This window comes from Numenius arquata, chromosome 14 (genome assembly GCF_964106895.1).
Source record: "Numenius arquata chromosome 14, bNumArq3.hap1.1, whole genome shotgun sequence".
Lineage (NCBI taxonomy): Eukaryota > Metazoa > Chordata > Aves > Charadriiformes > Scolopacidae > Numenius > Numenius arquata.
Genome location: NC_133589.1, coordinates 8,083,555 through 8,105,605, shown reverse-complemented (window position 1 = coordinate 8,105,605; position 22,051 = coordinate 8,083,555).

The following is a 22,051-nucleotide window of genomic DNA, read 5'->3' as shown; positions in this document are numbered from 1 at the left end:
CCTGCCCGCCCCCCAGATCCACCCGCTGTGCCACCTGCACCCCCTGCCAGTGCTCACAGCCACAGGGAGGGTGCAGGCCCCCAAGAGCCGGAGGCAGTGCCAGCTATCCTCTACAACATTTCTCCTTTTGCTCGGCGGAAATCAGCATGCCACAGCTCCTTGACCCCTTGTCCAGGCCTGCTCCCCTCTGCCTCCCCCAAAGTGCTTTCTTTGTTGTCACCCTCTTGCTCCACTACCTCCAGCCCATGGCTCCTGCCCAAATCCTCCAGCTCCCCAAAGAGGAAGACCTAGACAGGTCCTCTGGGACAGCCCCATGTAGCACAGTCAAGGTCTCCTGTCGCTGGTCCTCTGAGCATCTGGAGCAGAGTGGAGAGGTTTCACCTATCTTGGGAGCTTGAGGAGAAGTGGCAGACTGTGATCAGGGTCAGGTGATACAATTTTTTGCTGATTTGCTGATACAATGGAGTTAAGGGCCATTTGGATCATGGATAGTTCATAGTTTAGGTGTCAGGAGCTGCACAAGTATGTGAGGCCAACTACAGTCTTGCATGCTGCTCTTCCAGGAATGCTGTCTACAGACTTGGAGGAGCAGGCTGGGGCTGAGAGCCTCTGTTTTCACAGTTTTGCTGGAGCAGCCACCACATCTTCCCAGCTGAACATTTTGGCACTTCCCACCTCCAGTTCTCCGCTTTGGCTTTAACAAGGATTTTGTGAGGGGAAGAAATGCTTCAGGGTCTCTCACCTTTGTCCTGTCCCTCATTCTGGGGTCTCCCAGGAGTCTCTTCCTTGTAGATATTGCCCTGTGGCATTGGAGCACATCACAGCTTTTGGCATCCTGGCCACCATGGTCTTCCTCAGCAGAACAGTGCTGACATCACCATGGCACAGAGTTAAATTGAGGAACACAGTCATTTGCTAAAGCTCTCACAGGTGAATGAGCAGCAGTCTAACCTGTTGCACCTGAACTATTACCTCCAAACTACCAGGATCAGCTGAATGCTGCAGATCACCCAAAGAGCCAGCACCTGATCCAGGAGTCAAAAGCTGCAGAGCAGCTGCATGTTAACACATATGAGGGCCACAGCTGGGCTTCTGAGAAAGCGCTGGAAAAGTGCAGAGTATGTTTCACGTGGCAATGAGTGCTGGGTACTTCATCCTGCCTACAAGCAGGAGGACCATTTGGAGGCAGTGACTCTTCTCCACTAGCCTCCACTTTGGGAAACTGCAGAGCTGTGCATCCCACCGCACAAAGGTGCTCTAGGCAAGGGCTGGATGGAAGAGAGCTGGTGGAGCTCCCTCATGCTCCCCCAGCTGATGAGCCGTGGCCTAGATTTTACAGGGGAAGTCCAGGGATTGCTCCAAATCTTGCTGTTACTGTGTGAAGCTCAGCAGGGAACACCTCAGAGCAACATGCCATTCGAGTCTCAGCTATGCTTGGTCTCATGGCAAAAGCAACATCTGAAAAAAACAATTAAGTGCCAATATTAACTAGATACCCAGAGCTGAGAAAAATATTCATTGAAAAAAGAGGAAGAGCATAGACTTTTCCCATAATGAACAAAAGCTCAATGCTGCTCTCAGCTGGACATGTGTTCTCTCTGTGCAGCTCCAGTTCCAATAGAGATTATTCCTTCATAATATATTTTTTATGGTACACATGAGACCTCTGAAATGCAATGTCTTGCGTCCTGTAAATCATTTCCTGTAACTCGTGGATTCCTTTTCAACTGCATTACAGTAATGTGAATGTTAAGGGACTAACTTGAACTGACAGAAGCAAAGCCTTGCATCCCTCACTCACAGCTTCCTACCCTGGACTCAAAGGAGGCTGTACGGTCCTTGCCCAGGCAACAGGCACTTGGCCTGTGGTGTCCCCTAGAGCTCTGCGGAGCACACGAGGGATGCATGTGGTCCCCGCCCTGGACAGGCTGAGCTCACAGAAAGGTTGGTGCAAATTTAGCAATCAGAATTGAACCTTAAATTAAAATCCTGAGTAGGTGCAGTATGGTCATTGTGGGGCAGAGCACATGCTGCAGGACTGAGGACAGACTAACATTCTCAGGAAGCCCTGAGCAGAGTGGGCTCACTCTGCTGCTCTGCTTAGCCCATATCTATGTCCTTTCACACAGCTGTTATAGTATGTATAGATCTGCCCTGAGAGACATGAATCCTCCTTATATATGGAGATACATTTATTCCAAATTGTAGAACACACAGAGAGTCTGCTGGTGTCAAAAAGCCTTCTCTTGAGTTTCACAATATCACACATACAAAAAAAAAATACGGTTTTCAATTCCAAAAATATAAGATAAACCTCAAAATAGACACCATTTAATGAAGAGTCGCAGTGCTTTGGTGTTTCTTATACTGAGCACACAACTAAACCACAGTGCTTAGCAAAATGCCCTGGTTTGACATCCTCGTGTCTCTTCTCCTGTGATGTGCTGCACAGAAGACTAATAGGATTTGCAGGCAAATCATACATAACAGAAAGACTATTTCTTCTTGGGCACCAGCTTCCAGCCCAGAGGAAATTTTACAACCAGGATGTAAAGCCCCCTAAAACAAATGGTTTAGCCTTAAATGCCTGCTGCCTGGGCTCTGACTCTTTTTATTCATCATAGAATGTGTATTTCTCCTGCATGGATGTCAAACACGTCCATGAGCAGATCTGAGTGTTATCCAACTGTCTGGTGGTGTTCAGCCAGTGGATGCAATAGGAGCTGATGGAGTGTAACACTTTATTTGACAGTTTTGCTTTTAAAGGCTTATGTATTTACACTGCATACCTGCACACTTCTAGTCGCATTAATTAGCAATAAGAGTGCTTCTCAAGCATTCAGTAAGTCTCCAGTCTAGCAAGGCCAACTGGTGCTGCTAACCATGCATGGCAATGGCCAGCACAGGTCAGTCTGGTGGACCTTCTAGTCTGCTCCCCAGATTTTGGCAGAGATCAAGGCCAGTTGCTTTGGAGAAAGGTGGAGGAACTCTGTAGTGGGCAGCTATGGAGCAGTCTCCCCTCAGATGGTTTGTGAAGGGGAAGCTGAACTCTGCTTCAAGGCAGGGATGGGTGAGGGTTGGTTCATTTGCTGTTTAGACTTGGGAACGTCCATCGTTCTCATCACCTCTGTTCCAGGAACATAAACAGGGAGAGGAACAGGGGCACAGCCAGGCTCCAAGGACAACTCCAGACTGAAAAGCCCATCTGAGGGGACCTGGGCATATTTAGCCAAGTGAGAGGGGGGCTGAGGAGTGTATCCCTGTTTTCTAAAAGCACAAGCAGATGAGCACCAAGGAAGGAGGAATATGGCCTCAGATAACAGACAGTGCTGGCACAAAACCAGAGAGGTATGAATTGGCACAAATACATTTTGGCTGGAAATCAGATGGTTTCTAACTGTGGAGAAATGTTGTTCTGGAACAGACTCCTGAGAGGAGTACTGGGGGCAAGGCACGCAATTAGTTTTAAGATTGAGTTTGAAATGGACTTTATAACATGGTTGCCAGCAATTGCAGGGAAATGGGATTTGATGGCCCAAGCTGTCTTTTCCAGTTCTACGCTCCTGTTGTGATTCACAAGCACCAATCTGAGAAGAAGACCTCTGACAGGAAAGGGCTCATTAATCTATCAAAGGCTTAACAAGACATTGATGGGAAACTGGAATTAGACACATTTGAGCGAAACGAAAAGTGTGCATTTCAACAGGGACAGTAATTTCCTTTTGTAATAATTTGTGACTTTACACTGAGGCTGGAAGTCTTTTGAAAGAAAGGGTCCTACTGGACCAAGCTGTCAGCCAGGGGTGCAGTCCCTCCAGGAAAGTCTCTGGCCTGTGAATCTTTATACGCCGCTATCCCAATTATTGCTTCTGCTAAGAAGTTACCTTCCAGAGATTGCCACCTTTATTTCCTGACTTTTACAAACACTAGAAATACATTTTTCAGAAAACTTCAGAGGTTAACCTCCCATAATTCCTCCTCATTATTTACTTGTCATCAGAAGCACTGAAACACCTTAAAAAGAGATAGATTAATTCATACGGTGCTCTACCCCCTTCAGGGAATGAATGAAGTTTGTAAATATATACTGAATAGAAAACAAACAGTAAAAACACAATGACATTTAAAATCCAGTCCAGGAAGGCACTCAAGATGTTTTGCAGTGGCATTCCACACTGTCAAAGCACTTTCCCCTTCATGCAAACAGCTTCAGGTTTAGATTAATTGTTTGTTCTGATGGCTTTTAGTAGTGGCTCCTGTGATCTAAACTATACAGCCTAGGAACCTACATTCATCTTCTTTGCCTAAAATTAACAAAAGGTGGAAGAAGAGCATCTCTAGACAAGCTGCTCAGAAACCAACCCCCCTGTTTCACTGATGTATTGTTCACAGTTGCTATAAAAAAGGGAACAGCTCTTAGACTTGGAAAAGTGTATGTGCCACAAATATGTTGTGGTACATGATTTATACAGTGAATAGTCCTGAAAACGTAGCTAGAGGGAAAGCCATTCAGTCTGAGAGGTGCATGCTGGCAGAGGAAATAGAAGGGGTTAGACCCTCGAGGGGCAGTCTGCCATGGTTTAGCCCCAGCTGGCAACTAAGCTCCCTGCAGCTGCTCGCTCACCACCTCCCTTCCCAGTGGAATGGGGAGGAGAAGGGGAAAAAAGTAAAACTTGTGGGTTGAGATAAAGACAGTTTAACAGGACAGCAAATGAGGAGATAACAACAATAATAACAACAGCAATAATAATAACAATAATGATAGAATATAAAAAAAAAAGTGATGCACAATGCAATTGCTCACCACTCGCTGACCAATGTCCAGTCCATCCCCGAGCAGCGATCACCCCTACCCTGACCCTAGGGCAATGCCCAGTTTACATACTGAGCATGATGTCATATGGTATGGCATACCCCTTTGGCCAGTTTGAGTCAGCTCTCCTGGCTGTGTCCCTTCCCAGCTTCTTGAGCACCTCCTTGTTGGCAGAGCATGGGAAGCTGAAAAGTCCTTGACTTAGTATAAGCACTACTTAGCAATAACTAAAACATCAGTGTTCTCAACATTATTCTCATACTAAATCCAAAACACAGCACAATACCAGCAACTGGGAAGAAAATTAACTCCATCTGAGCTGAAACCAGGACACAGTCACAGGTGACACAGGCATAGGAACAAACGAGATGGTCCCTAAAGGTCCCACCAGCCCCTAAAGCCTGTTTCTGTACACTCTACATGGCCAAAGATCATAAAGGCCCCTGGCTCCAACTGTATGAGCAATTGGAGAGGTTGCGGCAAATGCTGGGGCAAGCAGGGGCTTCTGCTGTGACTGTTTTGATAAGTCAGCCCTTAGGAAAGCTGTGAAAAGATTGAAGCCAGGAATTTTCCTTCTGTTGCTGAACACCTGAATTATGTATCTGCTCCCTCTAATCCTCCCTGTGCTTGCGGTGCTGGGGCTCTTCCTCCTCCCCCTCGCTTTTCCTGATATTGTCCTGGATCTGTGTGGCATCATGAGGAGAGCCAGACTTGCTTCTCCTTGCGGAGGAGCCTGTCCACAGGAGACGTGGATGGAGAAACACGAAGGCTGCGGCCACCACGCTTGTGGCCATCCCAGCCTGGGGCTGCTGGCACCCCAAGAGACCTGTAGCCCCTGGAGGCTACACAGGGCTCAGCCTGATGAGTATCCCATTAAGCGGGGGCTGCATGTTGAGGTCATGCTTTGCTGTGGCCAGAAGATCAAACCTCCTGCTGCTCCTGAGCAACCTGCTCCCACTCTGCAAGCCCCAGTTATTGCCCAGGACTGAAGCCTCCAGTTCCACTTACAGCTGCCCTCCATCTCACTGATAAGCACGGGAGCAGGCTGTTCTCCCTGTAGGAAGGGTATTGTGGGACCTATCCCATCTGTCATGTACTTATTCAGTGTAAGTGGGTGAGTGGCTCTATCTGCACAGTATCGGGGATAATCTCCTGTTCTAATCTCAGCTCTTGCAGAATGAGGACCAGGGCTTGCAAAGGAAGTCCTTTGCTGATCGGACGACAGGATGACACGGCAAAGCCATGCTGAACACAGTGTTAGCTGGTTGTCTCCATCCTGTGCTAAAGTAGTGATGGTAGGAAAGGGGAAGGCAGCAGAGAAGCCATCTCCTATTTTCAAGGTGGCTGAGTACATCATTGCTTGGCTACAGAGGAGAAACAGAGGCAGGGAGGGAAGAAGACATCTACTTGTGATCACACAGTGGCTTTGATCCCTGTCTTGGAAGGCACATTGTCCACATGCCAGCCCCGGTGCAGGCGCAGCATAGCCCTGCTCTGTCTCAGTGCTCAGGGCCGGAGGTTCACAGAGGCTGGCAGCGCATTAGACAGAGACCTGGCCCCAGCAGCCAACACTGTGGCTCTGATTCCAGGGCTGATTCCAGGGCAGCTGTGACCAGAGCTTGGACATGTCCTGATGCTGATGTGGACTGCAACACTTCTGGCTGCAGTGAGCTCATTCTGAGCCATCATGACATCATGTAGCAAGCCAGCTGAGGATGAGAGATTAGCAGGACAGCCAGGACACCTTCTGGCCTTTCCACCCTGCCATCTAAACCCCTCCACTGATGCTACTGGTGCCCTGCTCACTTGGTGTTCACTGGAAGAGTCTCTACAGCACTGGGACAAATCCTGAACTGGGAAGGAGAGGGGCATACCTACCAAATAACACAAACCCCAGGGCTTTGGATAAGGCTCATCCGCAGCACAGCCTGCTGCCAGCTTTGCACCAGGAGGCCAGATTAGAATTGTTTTGCCAGCACACGCTGTGCTTTCTAAAATGCCCTTCACCAGCTGCATGGTCCACTACAGAAGAACACACTGGCTAGGCAGCTTGGTTGCCCAAGCAGTGTGCTGAGCCACTGTGCTGCAGCCTTGCACAGCACCACCCCCTCTGATGCAGGACATCTCCTGCACTTGCTCGCAGGACAGGTATGATGGTCTATGGCAAGATGCCATTGAATTAGCACACTCGTGCCAGCCTCCCAGCTCTACCTTGGGCAGCTGGCTCATGCTGCGCTCTGAGGTGCTCCTCATGTGTTACCATAGCAATCAGATAGGCTGCCTGGAGAGGGAATGGCCAGCCTAGCCTCTGCAGCTATGTGTCCAAGGGGTGCAGCAGGGGACCCCTGAGCCCCAGCCCGGAGCCCTACCAGCTGAGATTTTCTCCCTTTCCCTCTCCATCGCACCATTCTTGGGCCATGGAGCAAAGGCCCTGTCACCCCACTCACTTCATCCCTTCTCTATGGAACACCTTCTGGTAGCCAGCAATGCTGCCAGTTTAAACTGTTAAATTAGAGCTGGCAAACCTGTACTGGCATCAGAACCTGATTCTGCATCACAACCCGTGATTCCCCAGCATTTCCCCAGACATGGCTCGGTACCTGATGTTTTTGACCTCGCAGTGTGGGATAGCCACACACACTTCATGGGATCTGCTGCTCATTGTTGCTATCCTCAGCGCTGGCTGTAGCTGAGTGCTCAGCCGAGAGGGCTTTCACCCTATTGCCTTGGTACAGAGTTGGCCCCCGCAAATCAGCATTAGGTTTTACAGAGATCCGGCAATGAGACTTCCCAGGACCTGCCCATGATCTACTGCCCTTTGCTGGCAGGAGCACTGTCCGGTGCGAGTCTTTGTAAATCATCCCTCTTCTTACTCATCCTTTTCATTCCCTGCACAGTTCCTCCTCCCCTCCTCACTTGCCACTCAGCAAAGCCCTGCCAATTTCAGTAATTTAATCTCTGCTCATTAGATGGATCCTCCACCTCCCTCATCATTTCTGTAGCTCTTCTGTGAGCTGCCTGATTTATCACTCTCTGCCTGGTAACGAGGTACCCAGCGTGTTCCCACTAAGATTTATTCTTCAGAAACACCCATGCCACCTACTCTGCGGGGCTCTGCTCTCTTGGCTGCTTAGGGACTCTTTCTTTTATGATTTTGAATTATTTTACTTTGAATTAAAATAGGATTAATAAGTGATCATGACTATTCGTTTACTAGATTTTGATACCACATCTGCCGCCTTTGGTTCTGGTATCTTCTATAGTCTAGAAAAAGAAACCTCTGCTGATGTATCCCTAATCGCTGTGATGCAAATACTACCTGAATTTCAAGTGAGGAAATGAACTATGCTCTATGCCTTATATGACCAACTAGACAGCGGGCTCTGAGCGAGACAGCGGTTAATGTAGCCTGGGATGGCATTTAGTCTGAAGTAATTTCTTCGCTATCAAAAATGAGAAGTTCTCGTTCTCTCATGTTAGTAATATTGTGGCAATATTAAATTTTACAAACCTGTCTGTCATTTCATCATCATAATCTGGCGACCAGCTACCTGCCATCATGGGATCAGAGCCTTGTCTGGCCAGCAGCACCAGAGACACAGCCTGAGACCTCCTGGGAGCCTGCTGCAGTGCAGTGACAATTCACACCCCACAGCTGCAAGTGATGGAGCAGTCCTGCTCTGGGGTACAGAACATCAAGGGATTAAGAAAAAGGACCAGGAAACAAAATGGGTGCTTGCCACCCATTCACCAATTGGCATGCAACCCTCTCGGATAAATTTTGCAATCTGAGCTTGTCCTCTGCTGTGCTAGAATTGAGTAAATGTAGTCAACCTGTAATTTAGTCCAGCTGTAGGTGCAATTTCTAGGTAGCAATGACTCATGTAAAACATTTGGCTTCATTTGGGAGCAGAAAACCCCTGCAGTGTGCCAAGTGAATGACTTCTGTGAGCTTGTGTCACTGCGTGTCGTGATAGGGTATTATCTGCAGCTAAAGCACACAGTCCACAGGGAAATAGCCCAAATCATCGGTTCTTGAGTCTGTCAGGAGCCACAGCAGGGCTGCACTCGCATCTCCTGGGTTGATGCATTATGACCATGCTCTTTGTACCTTCTTCTCCCTTGGTATCCACCAGCTTGGAACACCAGGATTTGGCCTCGCTGGGACCTGGCAATCTCTGGGTATGCCCAGGAGCACAGCGGCAGGAGCAGGTTGGCAGCACATGCTGCCTGCCTCCAGCAGCCTGTGTCACCCACCCATGCCTCTGGCCTTTCCCTCCAACAACTGCTAAGGAGATGGCCAGCGTGGTCCAGTGCTGTCCTTGCTGTGACACTAGCCCAACTCCCAGGACCTCTTAAATCTAGAGGGTGGATTTAGGGTGCTCCTGGGCTGGCTCCAGACAGTGAGGCAGTGACCAAGACGGAAAGCCTGCTGCCTTCCACCAGGGACACGGCAGGGAAAGGGTGGAGGTTGGAGCTGGAAATGCCTACACAGGGATCATTGGGCCATTTTGCTGCAAGGATTTCCCACTCCTCTCTCCTTGCCCCCATCCTGTGGATGCAGGAGCTGTGCTGGTGACCGGCACTTGCCTTTGCATGCCCTGCCTTGTTGCCCATTTCCACCTTTCCAGCTGTGCAGCTTTCTCTCACAGCCGAGCAGTGCGACAGGTCCTGGCTGGGTTCAGTTTTTCTTCCATCATGTGAGAATGACAGCTCATAAACCTGAAAGAGAATCTGAAATGTTTGAGGAAAAGAAAAGCAAAGAAACCCCACAATGCCAATGCAAGGGGACTGGTCTGGATATCTGGCATTTTGTGATTCAGAAATCCACTGTGCAGTGAACTGAAAATAAAGTGGCTGCCTAACTAGCTGTTTAAACAAACTTCAGATCCATCTGAGCAGAGTTTCTAAAGACTCAGATATAAAGGTCAAATAGTCCTTGCCAGCCCATGAGCCTCTTTTACAGAGAAGAATCAACTATGGCCCTCGTTATGGAAAACAGTCAAAATAATACAGTGATGCTACCTCCAAGAGAAAATAGATAGTGCAAGTTATTCCATCTTCCCTTTCAGTGATATCAGTTTAGAAAAAAGCTAGGCTATTTACAGAGAGCATTTTGCTTCCAGTACTTTTGAAGTAAGTGAATTTTGAATTAGTTTAAGTGCAGGATAAATCAGTGAAATAGGAAGATCTTTACACTCCAATAAGATGCTATTACTCATAAGCATATTGCACTCTAGCTTGTGGACTAAAACTACCAGTGCATGACAGGACACCAAGGGCATGAAACACAGTGGATCCATGAAAATTAGCAAAGCACCTTCGGTATGAAGAAGTAATTTGGGATATTGATTGGTGATGATGGCAGTCCAATGCTGAGATAATCTGGCCAGATCCTGTGATCCCGGGTGCTCCAGACTGCTGTGAAAACTCTAAAACCCCTTCCAAGAGCAATCTATATTTCTTCAGATTTCACACCAGAGGCTGAAGCAGGAACACAGAATTAAATGTGCTGTTGTTAAGGACACTGTGTCCACCGTTACTCCTGTTTATCACATCCATCACACTGGCATGGAAGAACCACAGGCAGGAGCCCAGCCCTTGCTGAGCGCACCGAAAACACGTCTGGTGGCGGGGTCACTGTAGCGAGCTTTTAGCCTGGGTTAAAGCAGAGTGCACAGGATGACAAATGCACAGAGATGGAGAGGACGGGTGGAACAGAGAAAGACAGGGCATCACCACAGGATGTTTGAGGAAACAATAATTATTCTTTTTTACATCTATGACTTCATTGCATGTGGAGACCTGCAGCTGGGCCAAGAAAACTTGGCACAGAAAGCCCCATGCCCTTCTCCCCAGGTTGTTATGACCATGGAACAACATTGGGGCATGCCCTGTTCCCAGCAGCACAGCATGGAGCTCTTGGTGTCTCCAGTGTCGGTTTGCATGATAAGCAGTCAGAAAGGCAAACCTGGAGAGCTACAGGGATGGTCAGACACATCATATCATGCTACATACACACTATAGTCCCTGAGCAAGACATGCAGCAGAGACAGTCATTTCTGGCCCTTATCTTTGGACATCTCTCCAGGGAAAGAGCCTCCTTGGGTTGCAAGTCCAGACAAAAGCTGGTCAGAGAGGAATGATGCAGTCTTCATCATCCACAGTCCCAGCTGGTTTCATGTATGAAAATCAGAGGCTGAAGAGCAGAAACAGCTTTACAATTTCTAACATTTCTTTCCCACTTCTCATTACATGGGAGGAATATCTGAGACGAAGGATTTCCATGCCTCGGGACAGAGCTTCCTACTTGTGACCCAGCCATGCCATATCAAAGCAGCAAGCATTTTGTGCTGAGATACCCAGTTGGGTTCCCAGCTGCTTACCAAAGACTAGCCAGGTCACCTTCCTGTGGGCTTGTGACTGGCCCTTGTGTTTACAGCAGAGGTGTCGGAGACCTTTCTGGGAAATGAAACACAGTCACACACTGGATGCAGCAAGGCAAAGAGAACCTCTCCCTGCTCCCTTGACATCTTTCACCCTACTCCTCACAAGCTGCTCGGATTTTGTGTCAAGAGGGTGATTCTGCAAATTAAATCAGTTCTTGTCTCCTCTTCGTTGGCATAGCAACCTGGGAGGATAGATGGCACAGCCTTGCTACTGCTCTCTAGCTTGGCTGGAGACACATCCCGGCTCCTTCGTGCCGGTGCTCCTGCTGATCTAGGCAGATGGTGCAAAAATCCCAAATAGAGCAGCTCTGTGGGCAATGCTGGGCCCAGCTCCTGGGACAGCTGCCCAGCACCCGAGCTTGGATTCCTTCTGGTAGAAGGTCTGAGTTCGGCCCAGGCGAGGCAGGAGCAAACCCTGGTGCAGGAACCCGGCACCTGGGACAGCAGAGGCTCCGGAGCCTCCAGAAACAACCGCAGCAAAAGCTGCACATCAGCACGGTTGCCTCCTGCCTCTTGGACTTCCCAGTCCTTGGCAGGGATCCGCTTTTCCCTGCTGTCTCTATAAATGAATTTAAACATTTTCCAGCTCAGCAACTAGAGCCTTTGCTAGTCTTGCATTTGTGTTTGATTAATGAGATAGCCGGTAATTTAAACATCTCTTGAGGTCTCTGTCTTTCCTGAGTAATTCTGAAGTTATTGCTGTTTACATAGAAGAAAATCATATTGCCTCACTGAGAGCATTACTGTGGTGATAAGAGTGGAAATTGATCCTCAAGGAGCAGAGGCAATGGCACTTCCACAGAGTTTCAGTGAATGCTCATCGTTTCCTGGAAGCGAAAAACACCTTCTGCAGGCTGAGAGTTGCCCACCCAATACCTGAGAGAGGATGGGACCATTCCTGCCCCACGGATCCAAAGTGCCTGAGACTGTCTTCTGCCTCCTTGGGAGAGGCACCAACAAGCCATGGGTGCCACCATCATGAAAGGCCCCATACTGTGGGTTCCTCCAGGCTGGGGTTGGAAGGATTAATTTCCATGAGCAGGCTGGTTGTCAGACCCATTTGAGATAAATCCATTTGCAAAATTATCATGTTAGAAGGTTTTAATTATTAGGGACATGTTAGGAAGACAGCTGGGATTTGCCTTCTGTTCCCACCAGGCCTTATCAGTCCTGTTTTTTTCTCACATCCAAGCATAAATCTGGAATAATCCTCCAGGTCAGACGAATCAGGCTGCTGTCAAGGCAAAACCCAGTCTGGGCAAAGAGTGCAGAAAGCAATGATTTGGGGGATACTTTTACAAAACCAGGACTTGCTCCCAAGCAGCAGACGTGAGATTAGCACTGACGCGAAGCCACGCAGATTTCTGCACGCGTAACCTTGAAGCCGCTTTGCCTTTGAGGAGAGAGTACTGCAGCCAAGCATCGCTCGCAGCACCCCAGTCTGGCTGGTTTTCCACAAGGAACTTGGAGCCAGTTCAGATCCTCAGGTCTGGTGGGGGAGAGCTGTCGTCCTGCCACGGCTGCCATCAATCACGGTCCTTTCCTGGGGATGCAGAACTGCTCTGGGCAAGTCCTGAGCAGACGATTATCTGCAGCTTCTTCTGATCCTTTGCAGTGCGACCCACCACCCTTGGGGTGAGGAGCACCCCAGACTGTGGAGCTGGCCCCCTTGTGAGGCTGGGTTGAGCAGCAGCCACATGGACCTGTGGTGGGGGAGTCAGGGGACAGAGCAGGGACACCGAGCCCAGCAGTCCTCCTGCCTGCGCGCCCTCCTGCTGCTCCTTTTCTTCAGCTACCTCAGAAAAAAACCTACAGAAATGGCTAAATCCAGCTGAGGTTGGGATTGAAACAAGAAGTGAAAAAAGGGGGCTAAATGAAGGCCCATATACTGTCAATGTGTTCTCTACATTTTTGACTCATCCTGTTACATCTGGCTGTTACCAGAAGGTCACCCTCCCTCTCACACGTACCAGTCGGCCCAGCAAGCCCAAATGTTTTACGAACACCAGGCAACTGGGAGCTGTGTTGCCTGAGGGCAGCAGAACTTGGCTTTGCCTACACAGCTCTTTCTACTGCTGAAACACAGAGGAGTCAGCGCCAGGCTGAGCCCGGCAGCACGGTGGTGCCTGTGAGAAGGGGTGGACAGGAGGTGCCCCCCCAGGTTATTCATCGCAAGGCTCTCCCAAAGCACCCTGCTCCAACGCTGCTGATCCTCCCACCAGCAGCCCCACTCAGGACAGTGGGCTGAACAAGGGCCAGGCAGCCGACCTCCCACTCATGTCTCCTGCTCAGGTGGACTTGAGGCTAAACTTTGCCAGAAATGCGGGGTTTGATACCTCCCTGTTCTCCAGCAGAGCTTTTCACACACATTCTCTCGTGGCCCTGTATGAAATAATTTCAATTTAATGAGCTCAGTTAGCTGCAGATTAATCGAAAACAATTTTGCACAGGTTCCTTCTTCATTATAAGAAAATTCTGATCTATCTTCTCATTTCTCAACCTGTCTCTCTGTGGTCTTTTTCCCTCTCTCACCTCTCCGCTCTCCCCTCATGCTGCTGATACAAATTACCCTTCCTTACATGAGCTGGCCGGGGGAGCAAAAGCCTCAGAAACTCCTTAACTCCTGCATCTTCCCATGGGAGAGGTATAGGGATCTCCTCCCTGTGCTTGTGGAGTGTCCTCAGGAGAGACACTTAAAATTCCTGCCAAAGCAGGAGGCAGCGTTTGCTGCAAAGCAGCATCTCCCCTGCATGACCAGAGTGCCTGCAGTGGGGCCAGAGCTGGCAGCAGCTGTGAGAGCCCTGGGCTGGGCTCACACAGAGAGGGCAGAGCATCCCCAACCAGGATGGGTGAGAGAGATCCCGGCTTTCTGGCCCCACCGACTGGCCTCTCCTGGCACCGCTTCCTCCCATCGGCTTCCCGCATGCTCGACGTCTGGGCAGGCGAGATGCCCACAGACCCATTTAATTATGTTCTCCTGTACCCAGCAGGTTCTGAGCTTTCTCTTTTTCACGGTACTCACAGTGCTGGGTTTCTGCCCTCAGAAAGTCCAGCTGCAGAGCTTTGAAGTCTCCTGGTGCTTTTGATGTGCTCAGAGGAAGGAGAGCTTCTGTGCAATCCCACCTCAACGCTCTGGCCAGCCTGGGAGTCCTGCACTCACCAATTTTCATCCAGGCTGCTAAATTGCAGTTGCTTTCTGCTGCCAACCTTGTTGCTGGTCCCAAGGGAGCTGCAGCACACTCCGGGCTGACAAAAGTTTCTAGCTCCAGCACCACTGAGGCTGTGTGGCACACACTGCAATCAGCTTTTATCCCCAAGCAATCTCCACCCCTCAGTCAAGCCCACCAGCTTCTCTCCTCGGAGGCAGAACCAGCTCACCAAAGTGGTTTTCTTTTGGTTTTGCGTGTGATTTTCAGCTGCCACCTCTTGGAGAAAATTCCCCGGACTTTCCCCTGCAGCTTTGCAGGAATCCCCATGACAGCATAGTTACAGCTCAGGCATAAAGGAAATATTAATCACCTTCATTATCTCCCAAGCAAATTAACCAGTGCATAACATAAGCAACCTTGAGCCCCTCAGCTCCAGACGGGGTGTCGAGCCATGTAAGCAGGGCTGGGTCTCAGCTCCCCCGTGCTGCAGGGCAGGAGGAGCTGCTCCCTGCCTGTCAATCCAGCAAGGATGTGGCTGTGTCCCTGACCACTGCCGTGTCCCCTGCCTGGGACTGGCAGAGACCGAGTGCCCGCTGCGCTGCTGTCACAGGCTCCTCACCCGCTGGGAGCCGCTGGTTGAGGTGAGTGACCATCCACTTCACCAGCCAGGCCCTGAGCCATCCTCCCGACCAGGCGAGCTCCATCCGAAAGGCAATCCATCTCGCAGCCTTATCGCTGCGTGCTGCTTGAACCTGATTTACTGTTATTGGCAGTCAGCAACCTTTGCCATTTATATTCAATGCCAAGCTTCAATTTACAGTATACTTTCTGCTTCAGCTCACCCTGGCCTCTATCTCCACCGTCCACATTAATGCAGGATATGCGTGGAATTCATCTTGGAATTTATTTTAAAAATGTCAGCTACGCTGGCTTTAATACTTTCCCTCATCAAAGCAGCACAAAGCTCAATTTAAATGAAAACTAGTGAATTACAGACTGTTACCCGAGCCAGCCCCCTGTTCAGTCCCATTGAACTGGCAGAGTCCCCAGTGGCACAGTGGGCGCTCCATGCTGACAGCACCGCCCTGGGGTGGCTCCAGTCACTTTTGCTGGGAACCATGTAAAAGAAAGCAGGGGATGAGTTGTAAGCTTGCAGCCAGGTGGAATTTGGTGGCAGAGGATGGCTAGCCACAACCTGTGGCATGTCCCTCTGGCACATCCCTCAGTGAGCTCAATGTTCCCCCACCCCAGCCAATCCCAGGGCCACCCATGGGGCTCCCACAGCCCTCCTGTGCAGGGGGACCCCCACCTGTCTGCAAGTCTGCCCAGGAGCGGTGACCCCATCTCTGTCACGCCAACCCAGATACAGGAGTCCCCGCACCCAGAGCAGCATGTGATGGGCAATGGCGCAGCTGTGGCTGCATCTGCGCAGCCCCTCGGGAATAACGGGGTGGGTGGGAAGGGAGGGTGGGCACGGGGAGTCAGGCGAAGGCGAGAAGGGCAAGAGCTTCCCTAGGTCCCAGCTCGGGGGCCTGCAGGTCGCTGGCTGTCTGCTCTGCAGAGGGCTGAGAGGAACGCACAAAGTATTTTTAATAGTTATAAAACATGAAACTGTGAGGCAGCTTTCCCTCCCGGGGGAAGAGCTGTCCCCAGATCAGGCCACGCTGTACAGGGATGGAGACCCTGCTCTCCAGCAGTGTTTAGTTAAGACTAAGGGCAAGGAGCAGCAGCTGGGTACATGGGGGAAAGCAATAGCCGTTAAATTCAGATAAAGGAAAGAGAGAGCAATGGCTGCCTGTTGCTGCTTGTCTTCAGGATGGGAGAGGGGCAATGCTATGATCTTTCTTGGAGCATCTTGTGTTGTTTGAATTACTGGTTTGCTGACTTGTACTCCAGCTGTTTGGAGCGTATAGTGGTGTCCTGGATTGGGTGTGGGGTGTATAGAGGGTGTCTATTGAGACAACAGCTTCTACTTTTTGTGGTTCTGACTAATTCCAGGTAGAGATTTGCTCTTGTGGTGGTTTCAGCCTTAATAGGAGGCTCAGGCAAACCTGCAGTAAACATTTTGTTGTGAGCAGCAACAATTTTGAGAAAATCTGTAACAGGAGCCCCTAATAGGGAGTTTTATCAGGGCTTAAGGAAGAGACTCCAACTTCACAATCAGCAAAGCCGGCACCTCCTGGTGCGAGGGGCACCCAGCACCTCCTCTGGCTCTGGCCGTAGGGAGGAAGCTGCCCTGCCTTCAGCCTGAACTTGCCAGCAGCAGTCTGTGGAGGCTGCCGCGTTCCTTGAAAGAGAGTGGAAAATGGGTTTATAGCTAAAAGAGAAATTAAAATACTGAAGCAATAGCCTGGTGGTGAGTAGCATATAATCCCCCTGCAGAATAAGCAGAGCTAAAAAGCTGAAAGCAAAAATGAGTGTAAACAGAAAATCTGGAAATCAGTGCTGTCCAAGCCAGGGATGGAGTGACGGGCGGCAGAGCAGGCCCTTGCCCCGGATTACATGGACCCATCAGTTTCCCTGTAATTAAATAAACAGGCTTGATGATTTATGGTGTGCCCTGTGCTAGGCTGTGGGATGCCAGGCCAGCTGCAGGGTGCTTCGGTGCATCAGCACCAGCTGCCCTGCCTGGGCCTGGAGACGAGAGACCCGAGAGGCAGATTGGGGGGCGGTTCAGGGCTCCAGAGCTGGGGGGATATTCAGCGAGGGTCTTTGGTTAGAAACTCAATGTGTCCAGCGGATGCAAAGGCTCTCAAAAGCTGCTCCAGCTGCTCCCCAGTGGGTGGGGAAGGGATGGGGCTGCGCGTGCTTGCTGCTGCAAGGAGAGGTTTCTTTGCAGAAAGTCAGGAGCAAACAACAAATGTCATGGCACAAAAATGCTGTTTCCCACATTTTGCACCAATTAATATTCTTTTGGAGAGCTAACCATTGCTCCTTTGAGAAAGGGACAAAAGAAATATCATTGACAATTTTTTCAGCCTCATTACAATATTCTGTACATCAAATGTGCCCAGTGTACCACAAAATACAGATGTTGCAGCTGTCATTTGGGATAACCTGATTATCCTTTTATTTCTAGCTTTGTTCAAAATAAATTAGCTGTGGTAGTCTGTTCAGAGAGATAATTAGAGTCAAGCTAAACACCAGAATGTAAAAAGCCTTCTTCAGGTCAGGGACTTAACCGAGGCCAAGCCAGGCTGGAGACTCTGGGCAGGGGGCCGGGAGGGCTGCGCAGAGCCAAAGCCTTTGCAGGATGCTCCCTGCCCAGCCCCATGTCACCAGAGAGTTTCAGAAGACAGAGGAGGTCTCTGCAGGAAGATTTTCCCTGCATTAGGACTGGTTTGGGAAAGAACTGGGGATGCTGTGGCTGCCGGTGAGCTGGGTCTGGCCAAGGCTCCCTGCAGTTCTCTAACCAGTGCCCCAGCTCTGGCTGAATATTTAGGCTGAGAACTGCATTGCTTCTAAGGCCTGATTTGCAGTCTAATTAACAAGCAGACTCAGTGCGCTCTGTGCACCAATTAAATGCTTCCATTCCAGTTATTAACTCCACTCACTTTTTAACAATAAAAGAAGTGAAGACATTTTCTTTTTAAGACTGATGTGATTTTGGCAGCTGTTGAACATGTCAGTCTTAGCAGAAGCTAATTCTTCTGAATTAGGCTGTAGTCAAATATCTGTTTTCTAACTCTAGATATTTAAAGCCCAAATGATTAGATAATCCAGAATACAAATGAATAAAGCCTGAGGAAAAGGGAAAACAAGCCCATCCCGTATGTTCTGACAAAAATAATGCAAATAAATGCAGATGTAGATGCGTGGCAGAAGACCAGTGCATAACCTTATGGCACTCAGTTCAAATTGTTGGTTTGCCTGTGCTCAGTGTGTTGCTTTTCGGAGTCGTCCCCTTGCCCGCCCCCTCTAAGGGGGATCCCTTTCAGTGGTGCCTCCTCTGGGCTGATTCCAGTACAAGCTGCAAAGTGGCGAATTGAGTGCAGTTGCATAGAGCCAGCTGTCGTTAATTAGTCTCTCCCCTCTGGTAGGAGCCCCCACTGCAGGTTATTAACACGGCCGGTGGCCGCCACCGCTCCCTGCTCACGGCTTCCTGCCCGGCTGACAGGGATCAATCCCGGCCACCCCGCACCCTGCAGCTGGGTCACAGGGAGCCATGACCGATTCCTGCTTAATGAAATTACAGTTCATAAAATTTGCTGTCTTACAAATCAATAGTAAATGCACGCTGAGCCTTCCCAAGGAGCGTGGCTAATGTGCTTGCCGGGGCTGCGGGAGCGGAGCAGAGAGGGTTCTCTGCCACAGGAACAGCTGAAGCGAGTTGGGCTCAGCCTTGCAGCAACTGGGGATGCTGAGCTGCCCTGGGCAACTTCCCTCCCGTGGGGCTTTTCAGGGAGTGTTCCAGCCAAGGAAAGGTGAAACACTTTCAAAAAACCAGCATGAGTGAGGCGCTCGGGTCTCTCAGGGGTTTATTTGCACTGTGGGGAAGTAGAGAGGGGCAAGAGCAGTATCTGAGCCCAGCATGCCAGCTGCATCCCAAGTCCTGTGCAGTGGCTGCATCCGTGTGTGCAGAAGAGCCTATATGTGCGTAGCTGCTCCATTGGCCCAGGAGAGGCTGGACATCCCTGCCTGCAAGGGGACATATGGACTGCACGGGCCTTGCAGTCATCTCCCACAAACTGGGGTTTTCTCTTTACCAAGGACAGATGCTTCTCGCAGAATCATAGAATCATCATGGTTGGAAAGGACCTCTGAGATCACCAAGTCCAACCATACACACACAAAAAAAACCCCCCTACAATCTCGGCCACTAGAGCATGTCCTGAAGTGCCACATCTACACATTTCTTAAATACCTCCAGGGATGGTGACTCCACCACCTCCCTGGGCAGGCTGTTCCAGTGCCTGACCACTCTTTCCGTAAAGTAATTCTTCCTAATATCTAATCTAAACCTCCCCTGCCGCAGCTTTAGACCATTTCCTCTGGTCCTGTCATTATTCCCTTGGGAGAAGAGGCCAACACCCACCTCTCTACACCCTCCTTTCAAGTAGTTGTAGAGGGCAATGAGGTCACCCCTCATCCTTCTCTTCTCCAAACTAAACATGCCCAGTTCCCTCAGCTCCCTGCTCTGTGTTGCTGTGCATCTCACAGGTCCTGGATGCGTGCACCAGCCCTGAGTGGACCTGGCACGGTGAGCACTGACGGGCTTCCCCCGTGGCAGAGGTGAACAGCCTGAGAGCAGGAGCTGGGTCTCATGTGAAACAGCAAGAATGTTCTGGATTTGATCAGGTAACAGCACTTCTGGGCATGCTGGCGCGTGCTCTTGGTGGGCAGTGTGGAGCTGTCAAGGTTGAGCAGGCTTCCCCAGCATGGTGGGAATGGGAGGGCTGGCGAGGGAGGGACCAAGAGCACCCAGCCTCTCAGCGAGCTTCGCCGAAGGCATCATCCTCCTGCCAGAGCCCACAGCGTCATGCTGGGCACTCACCAGGCCCTGGCTGTCACTGCCTGTCCCCCCGGGTGCTGGCACAGGCTGGGGCTGGCACCGTGTTGGCGGAGGAGCCTGGTCTCCCCCTCTCCTGGACTTGCTTTCCTGCTCCTGGCCAGGGAGAGACCCTTTGCTGTGGGGCTGCTTGGGGGATGCTGTACAATTTGGGGTGAACCCCCTGGGGTAGGATCAGGAACTGTGAGCCCCCTGCCTGGCAACGGGTACAGGAGGAGGCTTCTGCCAGGCTTCACATGGCTGCTTGTGCTGGAGTGGCAACGTCCTGTGCATGGAGGCAGGAGGGCCCCCAAGGTTTATTCCTCAGAGGAGCCCCCAGCTCTGCTGTGGAAGCCCCAGTGTCAGCCCTGTGTGCTGCAATAAACAGGACGCACTGGGGATTCGTGAGGAGGCTTTCTGTTGCCTGTTTAAAATCATCTTGCTTTAGAAAAGTGAAGAAGGAAAACTGCCTGATGAGAGGCTCAGAAGAGACGGTGCACGTACCAGGGAGTGGAGCGGGACACCCTGCGGGCAGCCCTGGGGCAGCAGAGCGGGTGCCAGGCGGTGCCAGGGCTGGGGCACTCATTACTGGAGCAGAGCTGGCAGCCCGTACATTCATAAATATTCTCGATGCAGGCAAGACTGGCTGGGTTTTGATCGCGGTTTTGTTGGAGAGCTTTTGCAAGGATCTTTATCATTCAGTGTCTGTGTAAAACACTTTCCAGAGTTTAAATTCTGCTATAGAAAAACTATTTATCAACTGCCCCCCCTCTGCTGATACACTGGACAGGAGTTGCAGCACGCTCTGACAGCTGGCCGCAGGCAATATGATAGATATGTGGCTAATAATCAATCAATACTTTTGTTTAGGCCTCTGTCTATCAGTCTGGCATTGTGTGAACTAATTAGATGATAAAATGTGATGAATGTGTATTAAAGTCAGCTTCCTCCTGTTAGCACTCCAGGGACCCTTTCCATTTTCTAGCTGACCTTTTAGATCTCAGCTTTATTGTACGTGAATGCAATTAAATCAATTTGTCAGATATTTGCATTGCTCCGGCTAGTTCAGAATTCAATTAGTCAGTGTCACTTTACTGTCCTTGTCAGCCTCTGCACCATCTCGGGTAAAAAAAAAAAATAAACAAAAAAAATCCTGTTAAACCCAAGCCAAATCCTGCCAAGACTCAGCTCCTCTCTCTCTGTGGCTCATTTCTTCATGGCTCACACAGTTTACTGCTCCAGTGCCCTGCTGCAGCCCTGTTGGCACGTGTGGCTGTGACACCCAGGGTCCTCCCTGTGTGGGGTGTAGGGGGGGACACCCATCTGGAGCAGGCAAATCCCCTGGGTCTGATGGGGCAATTAGCAGACCCTCCTCGTTACCTCTGCTCTGGCTGTGCCGAGTTGAAATCTTGTCTAGCAAAATTATTCACACAAGCAGAATGAAACTGCAACAGCCATCTCCATGCTACAAGGGGTTTAAACAATATTCAAATGAGAGCCAACCTTGGCAATTATTTTTCTTCCTGCTGTTCTGAAGTGATGGCTCCTTTATCCATATTTTATCAGCCAGCGAGGAGCTCTGATAGTTAAGATTCTGTTGCTTGCTTAGATCCACGAGAGCACATCCTGAAAGTCTGTTTGAAATTAGCATACAGGAATGCGTCTGGCGAGCCAGGACTCAGTCCTCACCCTCCGCACTTGAGTTTGGAGTTACTTCTTAATGGCGAAGCAGCTGCTTCGTGGCTCTGACACGGCGTGCTGCCCCTCTCCCTCTGGGGGCTGTCTCGGGGGCTATTATTAGGCACAGGAAGTGGTGGGTGGAATGTGTTTGCAAAAATCATAGAATGGTTAGAGTTGGAAGGGACCTTAAAGATCATCGAGTCCCAACCCCCCTGCCATGGGCAGGGACACCTCCACTAGAGCAGGTTGCTCAAAGCCCCATCCAGCCTGGCCTTGAACACTTCCAGGGATGGGGCATCCACAGCTTCTCTGGGCAACCTGTTCCAGTGCCTCACCACCCTCACAGTAAAGAATTTCTTCCTAATAGCTAGCCTAAATCTCCCCTCTTCCAATTTAAAACCATTACCCCTTGTCCTGTCACTACACTTCCTGACAAAGAGTCCCTCTCTGGCTCTCCTCTAGGCTCCCTTCA